The 26,150-nt window shown below is 42.1% G+C and overlaps 1 long non-coding RNA gene across 1 annotated transcript in view; it reads left to right on the top strand.

The window, feature by feature from the left end:
- Nucleotides 1-26,150, top strand: part of LOC142064491 (uncharacterized) — a 116,085-nt gene that overhangs the window by 46,995 nt on the left and 42,940 nt on the right. Inside the window, exon 9 of the long non-coding RNA XR_012663132.1 lies at nt 5,554-5,737. This is a non-coding gene — a long non-coding RNA (uncharacterized LOC142064491). The remainder of the gene's footprint in view (nt 1-5,553; nt 5,738-26,150) is intronic.

The raw sequence follows: 26,150 nt of genomic DNA, 5'->3' as shown, positions 1-26,150 counted from the left end.
ACCTGATCTTTTGTTGGCCAGAGGCCAGCCTTTCAGCGTAAGAGTGGGTGTATGTTTTCATTGAAAGGTAAAACCTAGGACTTTAGTAAGCAGCAGCATTTCTTGCTTAAACAGGGCTTTAGACTCCCATCTCCTTCCAAAGTATAGGTTGGGTTGTGACACGGCTCTATTTGGCCTTAATGGCTTTGGTGAGGCTCACCTGGGACCCTTTACTGCAGGTCCAGGAGCCCCATTTCAGCTCAGTCTTGGGCACCCAGCTGTCCCCGAAGCCAGGTTATAGGTGCCCCTGTGCCACCCATCTGCTGCTCTGGCTTGCTGACTCGGGTGGACTCCAGACCTGCCCTGCAAGGTAGCTTTGTCTCCTGTCCTGAGTGCACCTTAGACCTGTGTCACAGACCCATTCCCAGCCTCCTTTCCTGGCTGGGCTCCCTGGAAGGATCCTGCGCTTGACTGTTTTTCTCACCTTGTCTGGGACTGTCAATGGGCCCCATCACAACCGCCAGGCCACTCCCCTCCAGACAATGTGGGGCTGAACTCAGGTTACCCTCATTTTCCAGCTTCTTCTGTCCTTGGAGAAGCCCTGGTCTTGCTACTCCCTTTTATAGGATTCAGGATCAATAAGTGTGCAACACAGCAGGAAAGCTCCCAGCCAGCCTTCCTTCAGTCAAGGTCTGGCCCTGTCCCCTGTTCCCTGCTCAGGAAAAACAGGATCTCCTTGAACATCTCACTGCTACACATGGTACGACTCTGCTCAGGGCTCTTGTACCGAAGTTGAAGCCTTCTCAGGCACATGAGCATGGGTTTTCAAGGGGCTGGGGACAAGTCCATTACAGACCCCGCTTGATTTTGCACCTGTATAAGCAGTTCCTGCTTCAATATGTACTCTGTTTTATTTAGGCACGGAACTCTTCAACCTGCTTTGTGATTTTTGTGCAGATTCAAAACAGCCTCCCTGTCCCCATTTGTTAGTAGAACAGGTAGAGGTTCCCTGATGCAGTGGCAAATTTATATAGAAGTGGAAATGTTCTTCTCAATGAGGTGCTGTGTTCTGTAATCCTCAAGGAGAGCATGATTTCTTTGGGGATGTATAAAAGTACACTGGTATCTGAAAAAAAACCAGTATTTCTAAATGAAACAGTTGAATATCTAGCCTGTATCCCACTTCCTGTTGTTGTTATAGTTTTTTTAGAAGCAAATACTCACAGTATATTCCTACCAAATTTCTCAGAAAATTTGACAGAAGAATACTTGCAGAAAGGTTTCAGCATTGTTGGTGACTAGCTAACTTAGCTGATAGTGGCAGATGGCTGTGGTGAAATACTGACATTTCCTTAGTTCTGCTCCTTCCTCTTTCTGGGGCGTTGGTTCTGAGAGCACTTATTAGCCAATGGTTTTACCATGTTGCTAAAATTAATCTCCAGATTGATGTAAATTTAATCGCAGAATTTTACTTTTATGGAGAAGAGTGGCCACTGGAAATATGGAAATCTTGCTTATCTCTATCCTGCGATATGAATGTTAATAAACTCTGATGCAGGTTGGTGTCAGGGGCAAGAAAATACAGGTCAGAACTGATTTATATGAGCAACTATTGAATTTAAACACTAAATTCTCATTAATCTCAATGACAATTATCTAGCTAAATCCCCATATCCTTCCAAAGACATGCCAGTGTTCTTCTACTAATTTTGTCATGTTCATACATGGTGACAGATTTTGTAAAACTACTTTTGTAAATGAACAAAACCCCGAAGCGCCATACTGATGAATAGCAGTAAAAACTTAGAAGACGACCTGATTAGATTTCCTGTGGTAGAAGTATATTATCGAACAAAATACAGGTTTTGAAATGCAACACCTCAAAAGAAATAGACAGTAGGTTGAAAATTCCCGTAATGAGAAATCCATAAGCCTAAATATTTGGTGTTTCTGATTTGCTCGCTTCCTCGGGTTAATGTTTCTTCAACATGTTTCCAATTCTTTTTTTTTTTTTGTTAGCTTGTAGTCGTACTTTCGAAGGTGATGATTTGCAAATGATGATTTCCAGCCTACTGTATTCTGTGTATGGCAGAATGTCCATCAAGATGCCCGTAGGTGACATTAGGAGTGCAATCATTCAAAATGCAGCCTGACAGCGTTTCAATCAATTCACTTTTCAACACTAGACATCAAATATACATTGCGAACCCGGCACCTGCTCCGCTTGTAGCGTGACATCAAATAGGTTAGCCTCAGGTCCTAAGACAGAGGCTGTCTCTTGAACTGCTACATTGAGAAGTGACTTTGGCAATGATACTCTTGGAGATTAACACTCCACCAAAACTGGCTCTCGACCTACAATACAACCTAATCCCTTTACTCCTTGTGTTTCTGTCTCTCAGCACAGCTCGCAGGAGCTCTGTGTCTGCTAGATGAGTCAGTGACAGAGCCTGGCTCTGAACCTCATACTGTAGAGACTCACATTTACAGCAAAGGTGTGAGCAGAACGGCAGCCTTACGCTTATATAAAAATTTGCCCTGGGTCTGAGCTCCCTGGGGGCAGCTTCCCCCCTTCGGTAACAGCAGCATTGCAGTTCCCCCACTGGCACCTTGGGCTGGCAAATTTTGTGACTCTGCATGCTGTCTTGCTTTTTAAAACAGCAGGGGAAGCACTAGGATAACGTCCAGCTCCTGTCACGCTGCTCTCGAGATGAAGAGCTCTAACTACTGCCATCCCAGGACTTTTTTGCTGGGGATCAAGAGCAGGTCGGCTAATGGTGCCCTTGTAAGTTCTCATTTCACTTTTGTACTTTGGGCTGAAGTAAGGTCTACTCCTTGACCTAGAGCAACCTACACTGTGTCTGCTGGATCTTCTGAGTCAGATCCATAATTCTCTTTAAATGAGAGGACAACTAGCTACAGCCAAACACTGTGGAGGTGCCTGGGAAAGCAGTCAGGCACTGGATGTGCCCAGGAGTTCAAGTTCAGAGGAATGAAAAAAGGTATGCCAGCACTCATAAACCTTAGAAGGATGGTGTGAATCCTCCTTCTGTTCTGCTTGCTGTGGGGCAGTAAAAGAGGCAATCTTTTATGCTTACAGGGACAAGACCCGATGGAGTCCCAGGCACTAGGCAGGATGGTGCTGATCGTATTAGCACACCGATCCTACGGTCAGGGGTTGCAGGTTCATGTTTCTTATCTGGGGCAATGTCTTCCTTGCAGCGTGCGCAGTGGAACAGCTAACAGCTGGTCTCACCATTAGCTTTGAGCCCAGGGTGGGCAGGAGGTTTGTGTCCCCTCGCCCTGCAGGAGCCACCTGCAGTCGCATTCCTGGAGCGCCGCAGAGGGCGCTGCCCTGGTTGTTGCTGCCGCTCTTGCCAAGGGACGCTCCCCATCGGGAATGCAAGTGCAGCGGGAGATACACATCCCACGTGGCACAAAAAGAGGTTAATGTAGGGCCTAATAACCTTCACAGATGAATCAAACAGCTGAGTAGAAAAAGCTGTCATAAATATTTGCAGTCCTAGCAGAGTTACTGGAGGAAGAGGAATGCTGTCTTAGAAGACGGTGCAGTAGAAGTAAATGGACAGACTTCAAGAAAGGTAGGAAACTGTACAGAGGTGGGTGGGAGAGGGTATTTGCAGCTGCTTAACTCGGTGTCTTTGGGCTGGAGGGATGCTTTTCCCTCTGAGGAGTGACTGAATCTCTTCCCAGGGGAAGTGTCGGGCTCTGGAGATAGACCTGATGCTGGCAAATCCCAGGTCAGGGCAAAGTCCCGGCAGGCCTGCTCAGCCCGCTCCCTGGAGCGCTCGTCTGGCTGGCGCGGTGTCAGCGGGCAGGCTCACAGGTGGTAAACGGGCTCACGAGCCAGCCCGAGTGCTGGCTGGGGACACAGATGTGCTCTGAAGATTGCGTTGGTATTTATGTGAAATGACTGCTTTTTATTAAGAAGTGTTGAAAGTAATAATAAATATTTATAAATTACTTTAGTGTATTGAATTGTTGACATAACAAAAACATAAATATTTCTTAGGAAAGTGAATAAACATATAAAGCTGCGTTGCTTATTAAATGAATTCATTAGTATTTATTACAGGAAATTACAATCAATTATTAAACATGATGATGGCTTGCTTGGAGAATTGATATATTATTTTCACTATTATTAATAATTTCAATTACTAACTTTAAGTACTGGTGATTTCCCACACACATCCCAGGGCGCTAATTTTTATACAGCATCTAAAATACGTTTAGTGGTTTTGGTTTGGGTAGCTTTATAGTACACAATAAATAGTCTAAAGTACAGTTAATTTCCTAGTTGCTAAGTGGAAAGAGAAGCTCTGGGTGTCCCTTGATCAGTTATGACCTCGCTTGGGAGAGCTGGTTTATATTGTGTAATAAGAAATGTATTTCTCCAAAGTCTTCTGCATCGTCGCTAAAATGCCACGAAGCCAGGTTTCCCCCGCTACTGATTTTTATGTCCTTTCTGCCATCAAACATAGTCTGTATGCTCAAAAGCCTGCTGCCCTTACACCTACTGTATTAAACTGGTCTAACAAAACATAGTGCCTCAAAAACGTCTGTAGATTATGATGGTCTCGCTGTTGGGCCTATAATTATCCCTGATGCTAACCTGGTTGCCCCTGCTACAGTCTTGTAGCTCTCCAGTCATAGACCTACTACACAATATTCAGACAATCTATTTTCAGGTGTCTCTATTTGTCAAAGCAGATGCGTAACGTGCGTGTAGTTTTTTGGCTTGTCACCACAGGTCTTCACCTCCCCAAACCTGCGCTGCAGTTCTCTTCCCACATGCCCTCCTCCAGCACCTCTGTGCTCTGATCTCTCAGGTTGCTGCTTCCAACTTAGGTACCTGACAGATGTGCTGGGCTCAGGACCCACGAACTCTCACAGAGAGATGAGCGTTTTCACTTCTCAATTACCACAACTAACTTTGCACCAGGTATCTTGGTGGAAACGGGGGTGCCTGGCCAACTGCACCCCTGACTACCCACCCTCTGTTGTGGTTCTGCGGCATCCCGTGAACTCCGGTTGTCCTTCCAGTCTCCCAGTGGCCCCCCGCTGATGGGCAATGGCAGCTAGGCGTTGTTGCCATCCCTTCAGTGCCCAGGCAATCAGCACACAACCCATAGCCAAAGTGAATGAAGGTGCTAATGAGGACACCTGGGCTGATCTGGTGGTGGCATTCAGCTGTTGCACTGATCACCAGACTATAAAAGCAGTGAGGGGGATTAACTGAGTGTTTTGTTCAGTATTGAGGAGCAAAGCATTGTCTGTGCATGGTAGGGTCGCTTTATGGTACCTCGTAAAGTGCTTTATGCTGGAGCGAAGCATAGTTATTCTAGTTTTACTAGAAGTGGGATTTAAAAATACATGTAATTAAATTTTTACACATTCTTCTGTGAGTTGCTAAATAACTTCAGTGCTACTAAATGAATAGATTGTGGATGTTGTGAGTGGGTTTGGCTATCTGGAGGGGGTGAGGGGAGGGATATTATAGTAGAGCTCTTTTTAGCTTCCTCAATATTTTTTCTTGTATTTTCAACACAGGAATGGATGAATTTGTTGTGAAAGCTGCTGGATGAACAACTCATGTTTATCTTCAAGTACTGGAGGAACAGCAGGGGATTCCCCTGCCTTGCTTCACCTCTTAGGCTGGTCCCTTGCGTGTGTCTCGCATGTAAGGAGCTCTGTTTGATCGCTGCTCTACTGTGCTGTTGAGACTCTCTCTAAGGTAAGTGTTTGCTTTATAGGGGTTTTTACCAGCCTTGGTTTCTCTCTCACGAGGGGCGGTTAGCCATTGAGTCGGTACGGCCAGGTCAGCTGATACAGATGGAACAATGCTGATGTGATGTTAATAGCTTGTATTAGCAATAAGTGTGCGATTTTACTAATACTACCTGACTAATCATTTTGCACGGAAATATTTTCGAAACTGGAAGGTAGAAATAAGTTGCCTGGAATTTGCTATATAAGGTTGTGTGATGAATATGTATTGATTCAGCAGAACTGTTATTTTATGAATCAGTTACTGCCATGCTTTTAGCTCTGATGCGTTTACAGTAATGTTTTCCCTCTAGTAGGGCTTTACTGAGATGGGATACTTTGCTGTCCATTGTAACAATTGAATTTTTTTCCCACCCACGTTTTAAAAAGCAATTTCTCATTGCAAATAACTTTGATATGCTCTGCTCAGATGGAAGACATTATAGAAGAATTCTGTTGCTGTCAGAATAGAGTGAATGCTAAAAACCATAAGTGATAACTCAAGTTTTAGAAGTAATTTAATTTAAGCTGAATTTGTGCCGTTGTCGCTCAATGCAGCAGTGTTTGAAAGACTTGGTCACAAAGCGGAACCTTGCTGTCCTAGAAGCTGTATTGACACTGGACAAAAAGGGAGCCACTGCCCTGAAGTGCTTTTAGTTTTCTCACAAATGTTTAAGCAGTTAAGTTCGAGGTTCAGTTTGTTTGCTTGCTTTGGTGCTTGCTCCAGGTTTTTTGTTCTGCCCTGAATGATAATGAAGATTTATATTGAATGCAGATGTCACTTTAATTGCCTAGCATACACCTAGGTGTTGTTATCTGAAGTCTTCATCCACTGAGGTTAAGGAAAACCCTTCCCTTTACTCCTCTGCTCTGCAGCAAGCTCTATGCTCTTTGACTGTCTTCCTTCATGTTCTTAAACATATGTACAAAATCCATGGTAAATCTGAATGAGGGCAAGTGCTACTGACCAGCAACTAGAATAAGTATATTTTAAAAGGGACGCAGCCGCCCTCAACATGTTGTTGGCAATCCTTACCTGACCTCCAAACCCAGAACTACGGAATGTGGCATTTTCAAATAAGGCAAAAAAGTTGTGGCTGTTTCGGTGCTAATACTTACCTTGTGCATATAATTGGTCTGTGACATTGGAGGCGAAATTAGAAAACCAAAGTCATCGGTGGTATTCCAGAAGGGATTAAGCCTGCTCTGCTGGGACTGTTCAGCTTTGCAAAAATATTGTATTCCCAGCATTCATCTGCTAAACCTGATCTGAAGGTCATTTAAGGTCTGGAGCCGATAGAAGTTTTTCTATTTGCCTTGGGGGCGGAATTGGGTCTTAAATGATCTAAGACTTTCCTTTCCCCAGAAAGGGGCCTATGTTCACTTGCACAATTATTTGGTGTGAACTAAATTTAAACTCTGTAGCCAGCTAATAAATTTAAAACAGTTTGTTTTTCCTAGCAACTGTACTTTAGCCAAGGTCTGCGAGATTCAGAAAGGGAAACGTGTCTGCGTCTACACTTGTGTATATATAGTAGTAAAGCTTAAATTGTACCTTTGCGTGCTTTTGATATTAATTTGGTCAGTGTATCGATACTACTGTAAGTAACTCCATAGAGTTTTTCCATAATGTATAAATGAGAAACACATTTGCAGACATATTTTAGGTACTGAAAAAGATGAAATCTAAACAATTTAAGACTTGTGAAGTTTTTTCCGCTTTTCAGAAAATGAATAGCAAAGGTCGAAGGTGTTAGATGTATGCTTTTGCTCATCTCGTTATAGTGTTAAATACTGTCAAAGTAACTGAGTAAATCATTTAAGTATATCCTCAACTCTAATTGTTCTATGTTGTGGTCTAGTGAATTCAGAAAATGAATTCCACTGAGCCAACCTCTTACTTGCAAAAGGTATGCATTTCCTTGGGTGATGCAGTATTTCCTTTATGGCCTGAAAATTACCCAGTGTTAGATAACGTTTCAGTCTCCTAATAAGTATTTTGTACCAATTTATCAATTTGGTTAAGTGTTTTTCCATTAATATAGTAAAGCTTTCATCCGCTCTGTTAGCCACCAAGGTATGTCTAGATCTGGTGGCCCCACGGTCTTTTGTAATTAAAACGGTTTGGGTTTAGTGTCTTGTAAGTAGTGGCCCTAAGCACGCAAAGGTGTAGAAAATGAAGCAACAGGGTGGGAGCTAAGGGGGAATGAAATAATCGAATAGATTAGAGAAGATGGATGGGGAAAACTAATATCGATAGCACGGGTTATGTTACAGTTGTGTGTATAGTTGATTCCAGTGGGTTGGATATCTGATACAGTCAGTGTCATATCTGGGGGTGGAATCATAGAGGCAAAACAGGACGTGCTCTGCCCTGAGGAACCTGCACTTCAAAATGTGCGTGTAATGGCCGAGGGAAGGAAAAGGGGGTAATGGTACTTCTGCTGTCACTTGGCGATTCACTCCTCTCTCTCAATTATATACGTGTCTGTGAGAGCAGCTTTGATAAGTACTGGGCTGAAAATTAGCAGAGGACGCTTGAGGCTGCCTACGGACTAGGAGAAAAATGTGACAACTGGGATTGCCACTTGCATGAGAAAAGCAGCGTTATCTTTTATAAAGGGCTGTATAAAAGGCAGGAGGGTCAGTTCCACAGCTGGTGTAAGCCGGCATGGCTCATTGACTTCAGTGGAATTGAGTTGCTTGCTACCAGCTAAGGCCCCAGATGCCACTCAGGTATTAGGACAATGTGTTTGATGTGCCCTTTGATCACGTAAGTCAAATTGCATGAGTCATTACTCAGAGTGCAGAAGAAAGTTGTGGATTCAAAAATCGCTCACTTCTCCATGAAAATTCACTGAAATGTTTGCCCTAAGAGTCCTAGAATAAAGGTAAGAAAGCATCAGAAGCTCCAAACCTCTCCCCGAGGAAATGTATAGGAGGGAACTGACACACAAGGGTGGAGCACATTCATGATGTTAAGGTCAATCTCATTCACTTTGTCTTGGCCCAAGATACGTTTCCACCTGTTGTTTTCTATGCCTGTGAATTCCCTGAAACTGCCACAAGTATAAACCAAATCTATTTGGCCTGTAAGTCTCTTGGCTTGGGTATACTTGTTCTGTTTATTAATTTTGTGCTTTAGGTGAATTCGTACAGATGGTGAGACAGGGCAAGAAGATTTACGTTTACATTTATTGGCGGGCCCTATTTTTCCCCTCCTGGCTGACTTCAATAGGGTTGTGTGGTCTATTCACTCCATCAGAAAGTGCACCCTGAGAAAGTACGGCGAGGGCCCTGATCACAGTCCTGCCTTCAAATAGGTCACAGCTCCATTTTTCTGCAACAATAAAGGTTTTATAAACAAAGTCTGACTGGAAAGATTGTGAGTTATGACACTACAAAGAGCCTTGCTGAAGGCAAAAAAAGAAACAGGGTAAGGTATAGAAAAACACTTACAAACACTAGGTTAAATCCTAGGTCTTGAGTGAGACATCGATCCATTGATGTCAGAGGAACTGTGCTACCTTACAGCAGTGCTGAAGTTGGTCTATCAGTGTTTACACCACACAGTGCATGTGCTGTATAGTTAAAGTGAAAATAAGTGTGTAGGCACAGAAGTACTTAAAAACCTGGTTACTACTGACTTCAAAGGCATTGCTCGCGTGCTTCAAGATAGGCATATACTTAGGCTTCTTGTTGGGGACGTGAAAGAGGCTGTGGATGATGCCCTTCTACTTGCATTGCCTATCGCAGTCATCTCACGTTACCTTCAGTTACTATTTTCAATGACCATCTGTTGCCTTTCGTCATAAATTTAGCACTGCCCCTGCAAACTCTCCCGTTGGCAAGGCCTGCTGCAGTTACTCATGGGGGTAACCTCTGTGGAAGTATTTTTGCAACACTGGAACTTGCTCCTTTGGGGTGTCTTTTCACTACACAGCGTGCAGCACCTGGGGTAAAGCCGTGCAAGTGAGCAATCGGTGCCACTCTTAGTTGGGGTGGCACAAGTGTAGGGTGCTCTGGGACGTACAGAGCACAAAAGGAAGCCTCTTGAATTCAAACAGCTGATGTGTTGAAGGCATTCAGACTTGTATATGTTTGAAATTAAAAATAATTCCACTAAGGTAATCTGGGTAACTTATCCCTTGCGCACAGATATTTGAATGGTCTCTTTATCTCGGTATTATTCAGTAGAGGGGAAATTATCGGCATTTCAATCCATCCCACCAGAACCAAAAAACTTTCCCTCTTCAGACCTGTTCTGTAAATGTATTTTTTTCCCCTCCCTCTTGAACTGTAGGTCTCTGAAAAAGCAAGCTCATATTACTTAGTTATATGAGCTGCTAAAGTTTTTAATTTTGGTTGCTGGTGCCCAGAGGACGAGTTATCAGTTATTAAGCTAATCAGCCTTATGTTGTAGTGCATCAGTTTGAGGTTAGTGTTAAAAATCTGGCATAAGTATTTGCACCCTTCCTGTGTTAGTGGAATGTAATGCTTTTCCATGCAAAGATCAACTTAACAAGCAGATTTAATCCGACACTGGGGGGAGGGGGGGGGGGTCAGGGCAGAAGGGATTGAAACCCTCTGTGCACTAGACTTCCACCTCTATAGCTATGGCAAGCAATTTTTACCAAATGAAAGGTTTGGGATGTGTTTCAGCGAAGCGGGTGGCCAAAATGCAAGGCAATAACAATTCAGAAGTTGCCGCTTTTCTGCTCTCTTGTTTTTAGTGCATCTATAAAGAGCATCCAAGCAGGCTGTGTGCAACTATTTAGAAATGTCATAATTAACTAGCTCTCACTTGTTAATAAGTGAATGGCAAAAGATTAAAAGCTTGCGATTTTGGTTTGCTTTTAAAATAAATTTTCAATGGGTCTTGAACAAGACTTGTTAGTATGATGTCTGTTTACTAAAGGTGCCGAACAAGTTTTTAGACAAAAAGCAGGGAACTTGAATAGGACTAAAAAAATAACAATTGTATTGTGCAGAAAAATACTGCAGTTCAAGCTTCTGGCTAGGTGAAGTTGAAGTCGAGAGTTGCTGGGGATTACATTAGTCCCTAGTGAGAATGTGTTCGCTGTTTATTATCAAGAAACTAGAGGACAGAGTTTCTGCACCGGGCTTGTTTGGGGTGGGGAGTGGGGGGCATCCAGGTTTATCGAGCTCAGCGTTGCATTCTGCGGCCTTAATCAGTCAGAAGCTAATTAGCAGCCTCTACACAATAAGGCCACAAGTCATTAATCATAGGAGATGAGAGCAGTCAGCCCCCCGTCCTCGACATTTCAAGAAAAGTTTTCTCTCGCGCTTTTTTTTGTGATAGGGCTTCAAAAGTCGCAAGATTGCCTTTCATGGTCAATAGTGTGTGAAGTATAAGCCATGTCTTGATGTGACAGACAAGGGACCACTGTTCAAGGGCCCATTGGACCTTTTTTTTAAAATGCTGTCCTCTAATAGAATGGAGTCAACTGATGACTTTATTTGCTTTGAGTTGAAGCATAGTTCAGCTGGGAATAAAAAAAAAAGTTTTAACAAGTATGATTTTTGTTAAAGGGAAGTTTGAATTTTTTTACAAAGCCGCTTAGTTCTTTTAAAAAGTTACAATCCTTTCTTATGCGCAGCTAATGAGGAATGAAAGTCCTTTCACATGCCTAATACAGTTTAGTGCAGTGTGTCTTGAAATCTAATGCTAACAGCCACAGGCTAAGCACTAGGAAACCCTTGTAGGAAAAATAAAATTTCTTGAGGCTACTGATCAAACTGCTTCCAAACAATTTGGGGTAGTAAATTTAAACTAAAAATTTGCTCTCATAAGTGACACTGAGAATTAGATTAATGTGTTGTACTCTATTTTGTTTCCTATGTGCTGATATCTGTATTACTCCCACAATAAAAAGGGTTAAACATCTATAAATAACTAGATATGTCTGTGGAAACACTTTCTGTGAAGGAAATTCTGCTTCCTGTATCTTTCTTACCCTAGTTTTTGTTTTTTGAGGGTGTGTGGGTGATATCTGTATGCCTGATGCATATCTCTAGCAGGTCTTACTCCTTCGTGGTCAGTAGTGTGTCCCTACACCTGTTGACAGCATCAGTGTTTCAGGCTGAGAAAATTATTATGATATTACAGCCGTTTAGAGCTTCAGGCTTGGACAGTCGGGGAGAGGAGGTGATTTTGTAAGTAACGAAGATGTTCATATAGTCTCCTTCTATTAACCACTGAATTTCCAGTGTAAGTAAAACTGGTGTTTTTGTAAGACAGGTTTTAGAGAGGCTTCTTGAAGACCTAAGTGTATCTCTCAAGGTCTCATGGTTATCGTATTGGCCTCCATGGATTTTGTTGTTTTACTTCAGGAGTTACGGTAACACTGAGGGCAGCTAATGGGCCTTTCTCTGTTCAACCGCCCAGGCGTTCCTCATTCTGGCAGGCACTATACCAAACTCTGCATCTATCCCTGTGCCTGGAGTCGTCCCCCGCAGACTGGGTTGGCCTCTAGCAGGTGTTAGCTCGAGCAGCAAAGATGCACGGTAACATAGTGCTGCACAGCACTGCCAGCAGCCTAGACACAGATCTGTTGCTCCTGTATAAGCAGTTCCACTTGTGCTTTGATTTGCTTACTTCCCCTGTTTGTGGAGTCAAAATAATGTTGAAAGCCCGTTTGGTTTGGGGGGGGTGGTGGTGGTTGTTGTTATTGTTTTGGTTTCTTGTGTTCTTATTAGCCTTTGAGATAAAAACAGTGAAAGTGAGGAAAGAAAAATTTTAATTAGGAGGCTCAATCAAATGAAGTCAGAGTTCCGTCTCCAGAAGCTCAGCAAGCAGCTATCTATACCTGTAATATGGCTGTATGTTGTTGCGTGTATTTGCCTGGATCACTGTTGGATTTTGTCCTTGGACGATTCTTCTAATTCAGTAAGAATGATGTCTCCAAGCTGTTTCATACCTTGAGCTTATTCTGAAATCCAGGGGTCTGTGGGGATCATAATGATCACTGTGGGTAATGGCGGGGGGGAGACTACCCCAATCATAAAACTGTGGTTGAAAAGATAACTCTAGATAAGACTTCAGAGTGAGAAGGCCTGTGTTTTGGTGCCAGAGTAGTATAGTTTATCTTGACATGTTGTTTCCTCCTGGGGGAAGGGTTGGGAAGCCCAGTGAAGTGCTACCTTTTCACTGCATTTTTGGTTCCACCCCTGCCTTCCCCACCAGCGCGCACACATGCTTGTGTACTCCCATGCTCACTCCTTGCTTTCCAGTTCGCCAGTTTTGAAATGTGAAGCTAGTGACATTCCAGTTCACGCCAAGCTTTCCGTGCTGGCCTGAGTGGGCCTGGCAATTCGGCAAAATGTGTTCGTGCATCCCTCACGAAAAAGGCCCCATGCAGAAACTTCAGCCAAAAAAACCTAGGGGCACTGAAAGAGCCATTACGTTCCTCCTGTCGTATCGGTGTAATGGTACGAATTTTGAAAAGTTCCCCTAATATATCTTTAAACCACAGACCATGGCGCTGGTTATGGTCTATTGTGTCAACTCATACATTTCAATGAGAGGGCATTTTCTTTCTTTTCCTCTCGTCATAATACTGGGGGGAAAAAATATGACATGCATCCACACAAAAAAAATTGTAATGAAATCACATTAAGGATTTGACTAAGCCCACACAAGCAGAGAGTTAAGACTGATATCCTGTCATTACCTCAGCTCATTACATCTTGGGGTTTTGTTACTCGTAGTCCGTAAGATCACCCAGTGTCGGGAGAATCCTGTGCTACCTGGAAACCAGGGGATGTGTTGTGCTGTAGCTTTACCTCTGAAATTTCCTTGCTTTGCCAACTTTCCTCAGTGTTACCATAAAACAGTTTTTGGTGACTTATATGTATTAATGGCATTAATTAAACTATCAGCACAGCTGAATGGGAGAAAATGTGTCTTCTGAACTTGTTTCTTGAATAGGAGTAAATGCCTCATTAATCTTAAGCATCAACCCAAGAACACTGTGTTTGTTAGATAGAATAATAAATGACTTTACAGGAAATACACAATAGCAGATGCTGGAATTCATCCATTCATTAGTCACTGTGCATAAATATCCCCTTATTTCCATGAAGAGACATTTAATGGAGAGCCAGTCTGACAAACATGCGCAAGCTTTCACTCACTCACTGAGAAAACGGAAGGGAGAAAATGTCATACAAATTTGCCTGCTGAACACAAAGCATCACGTACCTTATCATGTGTGCTTTTTCTGCTCCTTGCCTATCTTTCAGCAGCTTGAAATGTGCATTAGCAAAGGCAAAACTGTCAGGCAGGTTTTGGAAGCCCATAAGGCATTACAGTTATTTCTGCCTCTTGGTTACAAAGTCTGTTTCACTGGTGTGTCATCTTGGAGACAGTCACCAACTTCACTCATATTAATGCAGACCTAAAGCCTGGTTGTTCAGTGTCTGGTGAAGTCAAAAGAAAGCTATTTTCTTCAGAACCTTACAGGAGAATATTGCTGGGTTTGACTTATTTTTTTTTAATCAGTGTCTCCCAAGATACGAAGAAACAAGCTTGTTTCAGTGAATAATAGTGTATTTAAAAAAAAAAAAAAGTTGTTCCCCACCCTACCACCCCTGCTTTCTGTCAACTTCTGTAAACTTGCGTGTATTTTCTAGTACTGTAACACAACTGAGCCAATGAAGTACCTCTGGCAAATGGGTACACATATACTTGTTCAAAAAGAAGTAAAGCCTGTAATAGTAATTGTGTGGAGGGGAAAGCAAAATAATCTGTCAGAAGGCCTGTTTTCTTCAGACTGTTGATTCAACGCGAGAATCTTAGATGTATTACAGGAGCACCTAAATAATTTGCTTGGTATGCTCCCTTGTTTCTCAATGCATGCCTTGATGAAATTTGACTAAAGGGTTAATTTTAGCATAGAAAACATTAACAGAGCATTTGTGTGTCCTTTTGTGTTTGAGGTCTATCTGGTTTCTAAGGCTAAATTGACCAGAAAGACAAAACCTTGATTTATGAAACAATTTCTTTAAGCTGGTGACTGCATTGTGTACCAAAGGTATCCGTGTGCCATAACAGCACCCATCCCACCCGAGAAAACAAAAATCCTCCGTCTAAGCACGCAGGTGCCTTGTGTCAATGTATTCTTCACTGGTTTTGTAGTGTTTCCTGCTAGAATACTAATCGGGGTGTTTGGCTTCTGGCCTGCCCAGGCTCAGCCACATAACATAAGGGAGGACAAAGTTTAATTTCTGATACTGGAAGCTTCTGAATAAGTATGGATTTGAAAAACTGCTAAGCATGATTCAGTGAATCTTCTCATCTGAACTGAGAGCTTGGCAACGCTTTATGGTATTGTCAAATCAAACATTTTGGAGCAAAAAATTCAAGCTGGGTACTATGGTAACTTGGGAGGTAGTGCTTATGTTTCTACTGGCCTAAACTTGCAGTCTTTGCTCAGAAGTCCTACTTGCATGAACAAGCATCAGTTTGCTTACAGAGTTAGAGCAGAAGATCAGCAGTGAGTTATTAACAAAGTCAAGGGAGGGAAAGGTTTGTTTAGAAGGAATACCTAATGGTGGTAGCAGCCTAAATTTTCAGAGGTGACAGGTGATGTTTGAAATTGAAAATAGCAAAAAGCTTGGTGTTCCTGTGGATCTGTCCTCTGAGAACTAGGCCCACTTCATTTGGCCACAGAAATTACTAGTAGGCTAATAGGTCACTGATAACGACAGACAATATTAGTAATTTATGAAGTGAGATGCAAATTTAAGTTTCTAACCAATTTTTCACTATTAAAGATCCCAAGGAAACCTCACTGGAGAACCAAAGAATTTCGCCTTTTGTGATGGTCAGATTTCTCTTTGGGGTAGCTCACGCTTTCCCTGCATTACACTCCTGGTAGGGTTTCACGTGGGTAGGTGCACTGGTACTGGGATTTAATTATAGTACACCAGTGGGACTTATATTGCTATCCCAGGAGCAGCTACGTTCCTGTGAGCAGCCAAAGCCCTCTCCATCTATACCACACTAAACTGAATGACACCAAATGTAACCATCTGAACCTTGATTAGGCAGGTATGCAGCTAATAAAACACAGCATTGCCCTTTTCTCCCAAGGGGTCATACTGCGCAGTGGTAGCGGGTCACTTCCACTACTGGTCCCAACTGGTCAGCCATAGCAGGAGCCAGAAAACCCCTTTCGGGAGAAAAGGGCAGAGTCGTTCTTTACAACTGGAATGCCGGGTAGGAATCCTCTGGACTCCATCTGGAACAGCTTTGACCAAACAAAGGCCCCAGATCCGCTCGCAGTGCAGGCAGTGGGAATACTGCCACAGCATTCCTTGGGAGCAACATTAGGCTTCGATTATGGTCACAGCAAGAGAGTAGTATATGTACAGCTGCCAAAAATTATTAACAAATAATTCTAGAAATGTTTGTCTCTGCTTTCCTTTCTTCCCATTTTTCTTTAAGACAACTAACAGAAAATGCATTTGCCTGTCAGGAATGTGAATTAAAATAAAAGTTTAAGGCCCAAGCTCGCTCTGCTTCCCGAGAGAGACATCAGGAAAGGCAAGGCTCAGTGCTCTGAGCCACTGTCCCCTCTTCCAAATGCAGGGTGGTGCGAGGTCTTTGACAGCCGCCGGTGTTGCCCCCGCCCCCCCGGGGAAGCACAGCGTTGCTGACTGCAGCCTGCCTCAGCCTTTCTCCCCCCTAGCCACGAGGGTCTGCTCGAGCTTATCTTTTATGGCCAGGTATACTGTTGGAGCGAGCTCAGCAAAACAACGGTACAAGATGTGAAGAGCAGGGGCCCGATTGCAGCCCTGAGTCTCCAATGGGCCGGAGAGCAGCAGCACCTTTCGGACAGCCCTTTCCCACCAAGGGCATTCTCCTCGCGCACTTGATGCGTCGGCTCCACGTCTGTGCGTTAGCTCTGCCTGCGCCTTTTTTTATTAGTATTTCACAGCATGTGCATTCAGAACAGCTTTCATATGTTATAATCTTGATGAACCAGCTTTGTAAATCAGAATAGCCTTAACCGGGAGGAGAGGATAAAGCAGGCTTTGTGGGTGCTGAATTCTTTCTTGCCTGAGACAATTAAATGTTTGGGCAGACCCTAGACCTTTTTGGCTGCTGATTGGAGTAGAAATTAAACAAAATATAGTACAATGGGAAGAACCAACTCCAGAAGAGTTTTCCTAAAAACACAGCGTGGACAGATGTAATTCCATGAGATTAATTTTAAAGGAAAAATGGCCTCAATTATGTTTTAGAACTTCCTACAGTTTTGTGTGTTGTTTACAAACATTAAAGTCTTATGCTCCTGAGGTCAACAGGTTTTTTTTATCATTAACTTCAGTGGAAGTAGGATTTTTTAAACACTCTGTCTAGAGACCTCCATAGTTATTCCTTTCCTGTGAAGCCTTTTTAGAAAGGACTGTAACATAGATTTTCCTTCTTCATAAGAAATAATTCAAGACAGTCAGAGATGCCTCTTTGTTTGTAAATTTTCTAGCTGTATGATCCAGGCTTTAACGCTAACCGCAGTGTGAGAGCTGAAGTCTCGAATCTGGAGTGCTTTGTATTTTGTCCCGTGATGTTTCTTCCATAAGCTACAAAGGAGAGGCCTTTCCCAAAGCGAAAATATTGGAGGTTATCATCCTGCTAGTCCAAAGGCAAGTCAGGATAGGCAGTAAGGTAGGAGAAAAAGAAAGCCAAAGGCTAAAATGAATGCTGTCAGGTCATCTTATGATTGAAAACGTTTTGTGTAGATAGTGGTGAAAGCATAAGCATATAAATAGCTGCTGACACCACAGAACTCATTGTAACTAGATTAAATTACTTTGGTTTCCAATTCCATAAAGACTATTCAGAAGCATATAAAAATTAGTGAGTAATTCTAAACTGCTCGGTATCTTTGCATCACATCAACCTAGGGAAGTGAATGTAAAAGTGAATCATTCTGACCTGCTGGATTTCAGATCCACTTCGTCTTCTCTTTGCAGTTGCAAAACGTGGCACAAACTTCAGAGCAATTCAGAATGTAGCTACAACTTCCTTACAATTCAGATCATTTGCTGCAGCTACTCAGAGTCATCAAGAGATTGCTTTGAACGTAGGTATCAGTTAATTTCTTTTCTTGTGCTTTGGAAATAACTTTCCAACCCCACAAACTGGGGAAAGAGTACATGTTTACTCACTCACTCCTCCTCTGTGCTTACAGAGGCGAGTACTTGCTGTCTCTTAACTGATCTGTCAGTTGTCTCAGCAAACATCGGGGTACTATGAAACATGCTACCACAGAAGAATGCTTGTGGGGTAATGAAGGGAGAAGATCTGCAACCGAGCTATTTGGTCTAGTCTAGTTTGCTATGGTATAAGGGCTGTCTGTGGTGTCTGAGGACATCAGAGTGAACGCAGGTATGCAATCCCTATTTGTTCAGCTTCATATCGAGTAGATGAGAGATTGTGGTGGGGGCATAGCTAGACGCACTTGAAGGATTCCTACCCTCTACTTGTGGCCCAAAAAAAGAGCGCGACACCGTATGTTTGATCTTGTGTATATGCAAAAATGCATTCCACTCTGCGTTTGTTTTGCATAGGCAATTGGCATGCTGTTTTAGCTGTTGTATGCTCTTGCAAAGCACACAGATGCACAAAGAACGTGCATGGTTTGAAATGTGCTTGCAAACTGCACCAGGAATTGCAGCTGTGCATGGTATGATACCAGTTGTGGGCACTATGTATATGTTTGCATGCAGAGTGCTGAGGCTGTGATCTCGGCGTGCTACGCTTCACATCTTGGTCCCACCTCTCTTCTTGAGTTCACACCTGTTGGTCCAGCTCTGCTGGCTGTCAAGCAGTGGGCGAGCCATGGTCTTGCTGTGTCTGTCCACCTTCCAGAGCTAAACCCTCCCACTCCTGCTCTAGGAGTTCACGGACTGACACAAATCACACCCCTAATATGGAGTTATGAAAGATGAGACACTCTGGTTCCACATCTTTTTTTCCCACCCCCCCCATCACAGATGCACAAACTAAGCCCGTGACTGTCACTTGGACTTGAATTCAGCAAAGCACTCGCTCAGGCTTGATCTTATGCATATGGATAATCCATTCCTATTGAGAAACTTAAATACACCGTCTTTAGGGGGACTAAGCATGAGCTTGGGTGCCGCAATGAGATCTTTGGGTTTTTTAAATAAATTCATGCCTAGCTTAAGTACAAACAAATGCTAACGTACATGGTTAATGATGCTCTAGCCAGGATTGCTCATCCTTGCAGCTGTACATCAGAGTGTAATTTTAATTAGAGTTTAATTATCTTTTCATTTATTTTCTTCAGCAAGTAAATTTATACCTTGCTGTAAATTTTCTTGGGAGTATAAATTAAAGTAACGTTAATAACATTATATTTGTCCTAATTTCTGTATCTACACTTATTTATCTGGGTTTTTTATTAGTCATAATGAAGTATGTTTGGAGAAATCAGGCAACTAATCTAAGTATAGAAGACAATAATGCTAGGCAATATCATTATAATAATATGAGACTGTTTCTGATTTACTGAAGAGAAATAATAATATCATAAATTTGCAATTAGGGTTTTTAATATATCTTAAAAATTAATTTGAGGGAAAGTTGCCTGCATAACAAGGGTTTAAGGAGAAAAACTCTATCTGATACTGGAAAAGAAATTGTTCAAAAATGAACCTGAGAAATCTTTTTGTTCAAAATTCACCTACTAGTGGAACTTAATGTAACCTAACTTAAAAGTATTTAATACTTCACTATGGAAATTAATCTCTTCCAGAAGATATTTGTAGGGAAAAGTTTGATTTGAGCATTTTTACCAACTATGAGGAGTTCAGATTGTCCAAATTTTCCTAGTGGAGTGAGTTATTCCTTAGACATAATGCCACCTACTAAATAATGTTAGGATTTTTATTTCTGCTGACACATCTCCTTCCGTCCAAATAAATGCTTTAAAATCATTCATCAATATATGAGAAAAGTGGAGAATTATTACGAGCCTCACTGTATACAGCAGGAACCTCAGGTACAAAGAGTTTAGATAAAGTGACCAATAACCTGAATGATAAGATTTTTGTATGCTTTACTTAAAATGTCTTAAGAAGTCAACTTACCTATACTGGACACGTATAAACTCTTTCTGCATCTTCTTTTGTCTTTGTACAGTCTGGATTATTTCAAAGCATTGCTTAGCCAATGTCCAGATCAGGGATGGGCAGCTCTATTGTGTTACTTCTGTTTTGTATTCTGAGTTACTTCTCTCTGCGTGCCTGAGTCAGCTGGCCTCACTTCTCTGAGGCATCTAAAAGTTCACAAGACATTTTCTCCTTTTGTTCTTTCTTCAAATTTTATAGATTTTTTTTTTTTTTTGGACAGCTGCTAATGTAGGAGGGCTGAGAGTCTTCTCAGATGCACATCGCTTACAGAATGATAAATAAACTGTCTACTTCCTCCCCCTTTAGTTTCCATATTATGAAAATTAGCCTTTGGGTGTGGGGTTTTCCCCCCTCTAATTCTGGCATGCTATCTTTCTAGCCTCTCCAAAGTAGCAAGGCTTGCTGTGGAGCCAGCAAGCAATTTTCTACTTTACTTCCCGTACAGCAAAGTGCCTTGCACTGGGACACGATATCTAGTCATAGATTGACTCTGCAGAAGGCACAGGATTCTGGTTGTGGATGTGTGATGGTGGGCAGGGTACTGAGGGACTGGAAGGACTAGGTGGTGCCAGGGCCCGAGGCTCATTGTTACAAATGCATTTCTGCAGGCCGTTCTGAGGCTAGAGGATGTCACTGAGTAACGTGGCTAGGAATAGTGAAAACACTGTTCAGGAAGGTTAGGACCAACCCAGCAAGGCCCATAGTTACTGTTTACCAGGTTTGTGTTGTCTGTTCTGCGTGACTAGAAAGCGATGGGTGATAAACCTCTGCCTTGTAACAGAGCTCTAACAGAGTCTTTCTTTGACTAAACTCCATGCTATATTCCTCCAGGCAGTCACGAAGTTGACTATGAAATAAATGTGTTGCAGTGATAACCTCAGACTTAACAACAGCCTGTCTCTCCTATAAGTGACAGGGTATTCTTTCTGTTACCCAACGTGATGGAGCCATTAAGCTTTGAGTCTCCTCAGAACAGCGTAACACAGAGAGCACAAACTGGGCAAACCAGGTTTACAGAACTTTTGCAAACGTTTTAAACATTTTCCTTTCTAAGCCACACAAGTCTTGCCTGAGGCACCATTCCTAAAATAAAGTTAAGCTTCTGAAAGATTTATCCGCTGCTTTTGGAATTCAGCGTAGTTGTCTTTTTGCTCATTCACATAATGAGGCCGTTGTGAAACCCTGACTCAGGAGTTAACTAAGCCCTCTTCAAAATGGGGACAAATGGGAATGTGTGGTCACGCACATGCAACTTCATCACAGAACTGAGTCTCTGTATGCAGCACCAGCTGGGCTAGAGAAGGGCTACGTCCAGCACCCCCAGCTCCGCGCTGCATCCGCTCCTGCCGTATGCACTGTGAAGACTGCTATAGTCCACAGGCAGGCATGAAAACTGGTGCTGTGTGTGGAATAAGGAGTCGCAAAGGCATGCAGAAGCACATCTGTGTGGTCCCTTGTGATGACTACCCTGTCCCCTAACACAGCTCGTTCTTGCCTATAGTGACATTCTGATCTTTCTTATTTAATTGCCCCTGTGTTGGCCGTGGTTCATAGTGGGGGGTGATTAGAGAACCGTGTTCCCCTGCTGTGTTAAACAGTCTTAAGTGAAGTGTACCAAGTGCATTACATCTAGCGTTGTATACTTCTCACAGGAAAAGACTACAGCAGCATTTGAAGCTGTTTCAGCTGGTTGGAGCTAAAAGGCAGAACTTCCTGCTGCTACTGCCACTCCCAGCCCCATGCAATGCCAATGGCCTGTTTTGCTGAAATCAGCCCCCCTCCGGGGTGTTTACTCATCAGAACTGGTTTTGCGATATAGAGGACATCAAATGCATTTCAAAATGTAGAATAATCTTCAAACCAGATCCAGGAAAGGGTGTGTATTTGTGCACGCAGCTTCTGTGCCTAAGATGCTTTTTCACTGAAATCTCTCAATAAACACTCTGAAAAGTGTTGGTTTTTTTCCTCAGCGTTGCTTGCCATAAGATTGATTAGATTCAGGTGGCTTAAAGGAAGTAAAACACTTTCTAGTCTGCACCCAATTCTTTCCCTTTTGTCTTCCTGTGCAAATACAAATAACTAATGCAGGCAAACAGTAAATTGCAGTGAGCAGTGGAAGTGCTAAATGGTAGCAACACTTAAAACATTGCTGAAATTCAAAAGAGCAGCTGTTAGACATTTAAACCTATCATTCTCTTCTGAACATACATCAAATTTACTTCATAGCACTGTCATAAAAATGTATGAGAATGTAAATGCTTGAGTGACCCATTAATCTTTTGAGTAGTAAACATAAAATCTTCTTAACCCCAGTGATGATATAACCATGCTTTATTTTGAATGAAGGCTTTTATCATAGAAGTGAAGATGTTCTGTGTCTTTCTGGGGTGTATAAATAAGAACAAATTAATATTAAAGTCTAATGTCTATGAAAAGTGTACCATTATATTGATTGCAATATGAAGATATATGTAGTGAACAAAGCTACACTCAATTTCTGATGAGCACAGAAAATCTAATAATAAATACACAAAGAGCATAAGCTCGTTATTCATTGACAGCAATCACCAGTCTGATGCAGTTATCATTATTATTTACTAACTAACTCAATAATGAGTGTTTGTTCTTACAGAATTGTCTATAAAGCCTTCCTTTTTATGTGTGTCAAATGATAAACCTGGTTTCTAAGCTGTCTTTGTGGTGAAAAGGCAGCCTTAAATATTGGAACTATTGATTGTTCATTTCAATGCGTAGGTCCGTCAGCTTGTTTCGAACCAAGCAAACCTGTCACTTATATCAAGGTGAATTTTGCTTCAATAAGGATTGGAAAAATATATTTTTTTGCTCCAATTTTGGAACATTACTGTTCTTCAATTTATTCCAATTCTTTCATATACCTTCTATCACCTCTTGAAGCCTTGCTTACAAGACATCTTGACTAGGCTTTAAAGGCAAAGGTATTGCTTATGAACAACACACTGCTTTCTTGTTGCAGGGCTAGATTTAGCCTTGATATAAATAGGAGAAATTCCATTAAACTTCTGAAGTTGTCCAGTTCAAAGCATTGCGCCCACAGGGTAAAAAAACTGGGACAGTTGGAAAACTTCTATTAAATAATCAGTTTCATCCTCTCATCCAGCCAAGATTGTTTCCAGCAGTACACTAAGATTTCTTAAGCAATGGAACTTCATGTGTGGGGAACTTAATTTATTCATAAAATATTTGAAGCATATCCAACTATGCATGAGAAAATTTAAGTCCATCAATTTTTAACGATATTTGGAAATGGAGGTGATTTCAAGGGGGGGGGGGGGGGGGCAGCGAGGAAGAAGTCAAAAATTATACAAGTAATTTAAACACAAGTAGTTTTACAGATTGAGATGAGCTGTATTAGTTTAACTACAAATGCAAACTACCTACCAGGCTACATGCTCCATGACAGGCAAGAGTCTCTAATAAAAAAAAATTCCACTATGTTCAGCATCTTGCTTTTCCCATTTTCCTTGAAACTGTCTTTGAAGGACATCATATTATATTAACTCTCCCTCTGAGACCAAGTGTGTCTTGGTGAACAACAAACTACAAGGTGTAGGGGCTTTGGTGGTAAGTCAAAAAGGTTACCTGAATCTGAAATCTTACCTTAGCTTGAAAGGCAGGTTGCAAAAATCAAGCTGTGGAACAGAAGCAATACATTAGGAAGTAGAGTCAGCCCAGACGTTCATGTGTTTTGAGACCTCCCTCCAAAAATGGCACAAAAGTCAAACCAAAATATATGTGGTAGTTTAAGCCTTGTCATTTTTCTTCAGTATTTGTATTGAAAATACTCTATTACTGCTGCGTAGCTTTGGAACAAAGGGCTGGCTTTAACCAGCACCCTAGAATGATGGAAAATTTTTGAGGAGAGTCGGGGTTGAGAGCAGTGGGCTGGAGGAGCAGACCAGCTAGCCTTCATCAGGCAGACCAGAGCCACCAGAGTCCAGGCTGGCGCTGTCTGCACTTGTACCATAGCATGAAGTCCTACAAAATCAGGTCTCGGCAAATTGGAATGAGGTGGTGTGGGTAAAGGGCTACTTAGGGAGGTGGTGGAAAGGAAAGGTAAGGGGGGTGGGTTTTTCTACAAGGTTCCCCAAATCTTCCCACATCCTAGAATTCCACTTGTATTTCACAGTCTGAAAGAAAGTGCGGGGCGGGGAATCTTCCCATGCAACCCACTGTTCCTTTGCTGCAGCATGGAATGTTGTTGCTTCCAGTAACAAGGCCAAAACAAAAAATACTGTTCTTTATCTGTGGACAGCAGAATCAATTTTGCCTACAGAACTCTAACAAAACTTCATTCTTCAATATTACACATACTACTTTAACAAAATGTGAGTTAAGATATTTCTGAGTTTACTCACGATTTCCCGAACGACCTTCCTCTTATTCTACTGCTTTGGCTCAACATGGTCAGTCTGGGTACGAAATGAAGAAAACATGGTTACATGTTACGCCAAGTGTACGTGTTAGTACATGGAGTGTTGGACAGATGGCATTGTTGTAACGCAACTTTTATAGGAAAAGCTACTCCTTGTGACTTTGTCTTCTCAGAAATGCTGAAGTGTATTTAATAGTATGCAGTGTTCATAGTGGATCTAACTACATTCCTGGGGAAATTCCCACAGATCTTTGACTTTTTTGAATAAGCTTGCATGACTCATAGCACCTGCAGGATACGCCTGAAAGATGTTAGAACACCTGCTAATGAGGGTAGGGACAATCTGAACACACTTGAGGAGGTACTGTGAGGTCTAAGCCAGAATTATGAATAAAACGCCTCTGAGATTAAGACCACAGTACATGAAGGACATGCAAAAGATGAGGCCCTAAGACAGGACAGGCTCTAGAGGTAGCAACGCTCTTACAGGCAGTTAAGAGGAGCAGTTCTTCCCTCTTTATCGACTTTTTACTTTGATTAAAAAGGTTTCTTACTCTGGCTGAGAGTGCTACTGCAGTCCTTGAGAGCTCAAGAAAAAGTATTGCTCTCGTAGGAAAGACACTCATGAGTTCAACAGTATATTCATTAACTAAAAGCAAAGAACTGCAGATAACAAAATAGATCTGAGCCAAAAAGCCCTTAGACAGCTTTGTCATTTATTAATAAGATGTCACTGACTTTTGATACCAATCTTTCACATACACTGTAATTGAGACTGAGGTTTGATCTCCAATGTATTCATGAGCCTCCACCTGCGCATGTCAGAGCTTGCCTGATCTTTTGTGTAGACTTCTGTGATGTGTGTTTATTGAAGGCATGCATGCTCCTCTGTTGCCCATCAAAACAAGAACTCTAATTTAAAAATGAGCAACAGCACTTTACAATGTGTAACTCTTAAGATAAATGCTTTCAGTAGAGTAGACTACTGTGTCATGCTGGAAAGTGTTCCTGTCACTGCACATTACTTCCTCAAGCAGTGCCTGAGCTCTGCTGGAAGATGGCTCTGTGGCTCTTCCCCTCAGCCCACTTCACAAAGGAAGAGCTCCCTTCAAGAGCTAAAAACTGCCTCCTTTTTCCATTGTGAAAGGAAACAATTCTATCACACTTATAGCATCAGTTAAACAGTTCTGGAGCCTGAATACACACACCTGCACGGCTGTCAAAATGTCATTGCAATTGTGCACAAGATTGTCCTTCTCTCAGGTGCTTTCCCCAAAGCACCACAAGCTGAGGACTCAGTCATGGCATCTTGTCTCTTGCAGAAGCTTCAGAGTCAGCCTTGCAAAGAGGTGTCTAGGGCAATGCACATGTCTGAAGTGGTCACTCTAGACATCCTACCTCATAATTCTGTGAGCGAATAGGGCAGAGGTTTTGATTTCTTTTAATCAAAATGGAGTTTGTGTTAGTCCAGAAAAGACTGGACCTTCTTCACATAAAGATACCATCTAAGACACCTCCTTTGACATTCAAGTCTCTGTAGAAGTACAGATGTTTCTCTCGGCTATGCATTTTCAGTATAGTTCTGATTTGCTGTTTATTTTTTGATTACCCCAAGAAAGCCACATCAGTGCAGAAAAATCTGCATGGTCCATAACAGTGGAAAGAAAAATACAACAGCAAACCTTTTACCACTGCTGTGCGTGTTTTCTCACCCACACGCAGAAGGAAGGACCAGTCTTTTTTTGCCCATCTCTTTTACTATCTAATGTAGAAAGTTATT

This window comes from Phalacrocorax aristotelis, chromosome 14 (genome assembly GCF_949628215.1).
Source record: "Phalacrocorax aristotelis chromosome 14, bGulAri2.1, whole genome shotgun sequence".
NCBI lineage: Eukaryota > Metazoa > Chordata > Aves > Suliformes > Phalacrocoracidae > Phalacrocorax > Phalacrocorax aristotelis.
The sequence above is the reverse complement of the archived record's forward strand: the minus strand, read 5'-3'. Positions and strand labels throughout refer to the sequence as shown.